The sequence below is a fragment of the Peromyscus maniculatus genome, chromosome 1, assembly GCF_049852395.1.
Source record: "Peromyscus maniculatus bairdii isolate BWxNUB_F1_BW_parent chromosome 1, HU_Pman_BW_mat_3.1, whole genome shotgun sequence".
Lineage (NCBI taxonomy): Eukaryota > Metazoa > Chordata > Mammalia > Rodentia > Cricetidae > Peromyscus > Peromyscus maniculatus.
In genome coordinates this window covers 61625565-61631135 of record NC_134852.1, presented here as the reverse complement: position 1 = coordinate 61631135, position 5571 = coordinate 61625565, and the positions used below count along the sequence as shown (strand labels likewise).

Below are 5571 nucleotides of genomic sequence, written 5' to 3'. Positions count from 1 at the left end.
TACATATATATGTGTGTGTTTGTGTGTGCAAATATATCTATATGTTAGTGCATTCAAATTTAACAACCATTTTATCACATATCACACAACATGATGATATACTCTTAGTTTGCACTCTCAATTTTACATTAAATTGTAAATATGGAATGTACTGACCTCCACAGCAGAGTTATGACTGGAGGAACAGAAGGAACTCACAGAGGCAAGGAAGTATTTTGTGTCTTGATTGGGTTTTGAGTCAAGTAATTATATTTATCCAAGCAAATTTACTGAATTATGCATTTGTTTAATCTGTGCATATCAGCTTTTCTTAATTATACTTTAAATTATCAAATGCAGTAGCATTTAAGAATGAAATATTATTTCATAGAAAAATGTTACCTCACTCCATGTAATATTTTCTAGGTTTAGCCTTTTATCTACATAAAAGGCTGAATAGTATTCCATTGTGTATATGTAGCACATTTTCATTATCTGTTCATCCAGTTGAAGTCATTTGGGTTGTTTCCATTTCCTGGCTTCTGTGAAGAAGGCGTCAATGAACACTGGTGAACAAGTATCTTTGGACTAGATGTTCAGTTCTTCAGTCATATACCAATGAGTAGTATAGCAGGGCATATGGTGGATACATTTTTAGTCTTTGAAAATTCTCCATCCTGTTTTCCAGAGTGGCTACACCAGTTCACATTTCTACAAGAATGAATGAGGGAGAGTTCTGCTTTCTCCACAACCTAGATAACATTTTTTGTTCATTTTGTTTTGTTGTTGTTGATGTTGATTTGAAATGTGCTGCCTGGGGCAACATGAAATATCAAAGTTGTTTTAGTTTGCATTCTTCTCATTTTTAGGTTGATAAAGACATTTCAAGATTTTATTAGCAATTTTTATTTTTCTCTTGAGAACTCTCTGTTTAGGTGTTAGTCCATTTTTCAATTGTTAATTTGGTTTTGGGACTCTTCATTTTTGAAATTCTTTATATTCTGAATATAAATCCTTCATCTGGTGTGTAACTGGCAAAGATTCTCTCCCATCCTGTGAGTTTTTTCTTTACCTGGCTAATTGCTTCCTTAGTTGTGCAGAAGTTTTTTAGTTTTATGAAGATTCACTTATCAATTGTTGGCCTTAATTGTTTTGCAAATGGAGTCCTGTTCACAAAGACAAATGCCACATAGTCTCTCTGATCTGTAGTTCCTAACTCCACACTCTCAGATGTGCATATACAATATAGAAAAACCACAATCCAGAAAAGTATAAAGAGACCATATGTTGGGGGGATTGGAAAGCAATAGCAGGATAGATACAATGTAAAGTGGATATTGGAATAATGGGAAGGGTATCTCATTGGTGTGGAGGGTAGAAGGTCAATAAAGAAGAAAGAAGAGGGACAGGGACAAAAAACAAGAAGGTTGTTTGTTGAGGCCTTAAGGAATTGTATTGTTTTATATTTCCTTGAAATTATACATACACAAATATATATTTATATGTGTTTATATATATATTCATGTACACATATACATGTATGAACACATGCATGTATGCAAGCATTATATATATATATATATGTATATATATATATATATATATATATATATATATATATATATATCACATCTTTAAGGAAGTCACTTGGGTTGACAATAAACCCACAGAAACAGTTCCAGGCATGAGACACCTTTTTTTGAATGGTTGGTCAGGGTTGTCCCTGTGACTTCCAAAACATTACAGATTATAGATCAACCATTGTTCATTTCTTAGTGTTTTAGGGTAGGCCACTATTGCTGAAGACACTTCACATTTAGGACAAAGGACTCAGATGATTTGAGCTTGAGCTGACCTCTTTCCTGCATTATGGCTTCCTGGGTCCATAAAATACTATACCAACTGCCAAGGGAATGAAACAAACAATTCTACCAAGCTTCAATAATCATGATTCATTTTTAAAAGAAAAATGTAAACAATCATAACTCAAGTAATGGATGCTATGAACTTTGGGGAATAATGTAAATATGACAGAGGTTCAATTCAAGAGTAAATAAGTTCAATGACACTGAAAATGTTTTCATGAGGGGTTAGACAGTCACAGAGAGACAGTCAGGGTGAAGACAAGGGAAGAAGAGGGAAGACATGACTGTGGAATGCTAACCAAGTCATTGGGAAAGGGGGAAACTGGAGATAGTCTCTCTCCACCTTCAAGTGTGTTTGGATGTTGATGTATAAAACCTGACCTTATTCTTTCAATGCTGAAGATGGCATATATTTGAAGTTCTAGACTCAATGGGTGAATGGAGATTTAGAATAGGCAGTCTTAAAGATGCATATTTTTTACTAAGGAATTTATATAAGGAACAGTTTAAAATTATACATATATTTTAAAATAGGATATTGAAGGAAACTGGAATTATCGGAAGTTCAATTATTTCTCAAACATTTAGAAAATACCCTGTAAAAAATAGGGATATTACTATTAAATACAGTACTCATTTAATCTTTATCATGTTCAGTGACCAAAGAAATCCTGATTTTCTCTGCATTGCTTTGGGCCTTTTTTGTAGGGAGTGGTTTGTCTATAGTGGGACCTGTCCAGGCCTTAAGTGATTTGATTAAAAGGTTTACATTACATAGGTCCACATAAGGCAGCTTTATGGTGCTGCAGTCAATTTCCATTAACAAGCCCCAGTTTACCCAATTTCTACAAAATGATTGTTTTCTCAAACCAGTTGAACAAGGTTGTGGAAATGGCCCACACAGATAAGGGCCAGGTTGTTTCTCAAAGCAACTGTGTCTGATCAAGGACTCACTCAACTACCATACATGGCTGTTTCCTGCTGTCCAGGATTTCCTGAAGAAGCCCTCTCTCCATCTTCTTCCTCAGGAGTGTCCTGCTTTGCTCTCTGCAGAAGCATCTTCAGAGTCTGCCTCTGAAACCTGCAATGCCTAATGGAGTCAACAAAAAAGTAAATGATGGGATTGGTACAGCTGTTAACACAGGACAGGAAAGATGTAATTTCATAACTATTGCAAAAGGATACACTAGACCACTTCCCACTCCAAAGGAAAATTATCCAGTACATACCAAAGGGCAGACCAAAGAGTAAGAAGACCAGCACTGTGAGTGCAATGGTCACATACAACCTGGTCACAGGAATCCTCTGTGAGCCACAGAAGATCCTGACCAACAGGGCCAGGTTGAAAACACAAGGAAACACAGATAGTGCTGGTATAAATACAAAAGCAACAGTCAAACAGAAAGAATAATGGTAATCACTATATAGTAAATTGCAACCAAACCACAACAGGAGGCTTAACAGTAGAGTGAAGCCCCAGAGCAGGGCACACACAACAGATGACATGTATCTTGGTCATTTGCAGTGATACCAAATGGGCCACAAAACAGAGAGGAATCGCTCAACACTGATGGCTGTAATCATACATAAACCTGCAAGGTAAGCAAAAATTAATATACGGGTGAAATATGGAATATGGAAGTAGCTGACATCAAACAGTGAAAGGATTTGTCTCAGGGAAAACACAGTCTGAAAACAAAGGTAGAGGAAGTCAGCCCCAGCCAGGTTGAGGACATAGACAGAGAAGGCCTTCCTGTGCACATGGCAGCCCAGAAGCCACAGCACTATGGCATTTCCTGCAACTCCAACCATGCAAATGATGGCAGTGAGAATGCTCAAGATTTTATACATGGTGACACAGAGTGAGCTTGTAATGTAGTAACTTCTATTCATTGTTGTGTTGTCAGTATTCCAGGCTGGGATGGATGGACCCATGCTGAAGAAATTTCCACTGGTGTTCCTGCAAAGTAAATTGAGATATGAACACATGAAACTTTCTGTCAATAACACCTGGCTATGTGGGAATGTCTGGCACAGGTTCATAAGGAGGAGGAGACAGACTTGCAGAGATTATGTAATTTATCAAACCTGCACAGTGATAGAAACTTCTTTAAATCCAGTTTGTACTATTCAGCCTATCTGCAGACCAATGTCTCTAGTGATGTTGGGGTACTCAATGGTTCTAGTACAGTTGCTAAGCATCTTATGCTGTGTCAGGAAGAGACAGAATTCTGAAACTGTCTTTCTGATCCAGGGCTGTGGTTCCTTCTCAGGATTAGGAATATGGTAGATCCTGGTACAAGCCATAGCTGCCCTCAGTCACTGTGAGGGGTCTACCAAATGAGGAAAATAGAATCATGAATGAGAGTCATGAAGGGAATGGGATTTCTTATGAAGACCTGTGTTCAAACAGTCACATAGAAGGACTGAGTCTTTTTTTAAAATTTGAAAAGTAGAAGGACAAAGCCTTGAATGACATCAATCACGTCTATGTTTGTGATTATGTCACCAGAGTCCTGTTCTCTACAGGGCTACAGGGGAGAGTTAAGAACTATAATAAATGAGCCAAGGAACCTTTAGTTCAAGGATAGTTCAAAATTTGGAGTTAATGTTCTGGTTGTGACTTGTACCTACATGTAAAGAAACAGGTCTGAGACATGAAAAGTGTGGCCTGTGATGCAGAGGAAGCCAGAGAGCACCTCCATTTGGGAATAGTGTCCCAACCCCTGAGAAGAGCTTTGAGATCTATACATGGATGCAAACAGTCTGGAAAAGAGAGCAGTAAAGCTGGGCAGGTAGCATCATTTAGAGCTTTCTTTCCACTCCACTTCCCCATACAGACATTCTCAGTTGGCTTCTATCTCTAACTCCTGAAGCCAAGAGACATTTGAAGAAAAGAAAGCTTTTCTTTCACACACTGACCAAGGGTGCAGAATACAGGGCTGTTCTTGTGCTATCAGTAGCTTAGCATGAACAGTACCCATATAGAAAACTTTGCATCACAGGATCCTTCTGGATAACTTGTTATTGTAGACAGAGACTTTCATGTAGAAGAAATCATCTGAGAATGCCAAGACAGAGCTCCAGAGCCAGGGAAACCATCTAGAAGACCTTACAAACTAACCTCACACAAGGGATTTGAAGAAAATCATCCAATAAACTCAGTTGTACTCATGAAGGTCATACCATTCATTCTTGGAGCATTGATCTCCCCATAGAAGCACAAGGTTTTAATCCAGGAAATCATCAGGGGCATCAAGAGCTTAAAATAGTCAGACTGTTAGGAGGTAAGCAGCTGACTTAAACATATTAAGCTTGCTGCTGAGGGTAGCATGGCAGTGGTTGGTACAATTGTTCACCAGTGTGCATTTCAGCTTCATGAAATGGAAACAGGAAGCCAAAATAGGATCCACTTATCTTCAGCTCCCATTGTGACTGGCTTTGCTAGTCAGTATTTTTCTAGTCAGTGGAAGACAGTGATACTAAAGGTGACTTGAATTGTGGAGGCCAGGCACAAGAGAGTTCAGAGGAGAAGAATGTTAGTATGTTGCATAGACACTATTCTTGGGGTATTTTGGTGAAGAATATGGCTGCTGTCTGCCCTTGTCCAAGAAATTGTGCCTGCATCTAAACTGAAGAGTTTTGCATTAATTTCATTGGCAGGGGAAATCTCAAAACAGCCTAGTATCAACTCTGTCTTGTGGTTATTAGAGTTCACTCTTATGCA

At 38.2% G+C, this 5571-nt stretch overlaps 1 pseudogene; it reads right to left on the bottom strand.

Moving 5' to 3' along the window:
* Nucleotides 1-2798: 2798 nt before the first annotated feature.
* On the bottom strand, nucleotides 2799-3779 carry LOC102913288 (mas-related G-protein coupled receptor member B4-like; annotated as a pseudogene).
* Nucleotides 3780-5571: the final 1792 nt, after the last annotated feature.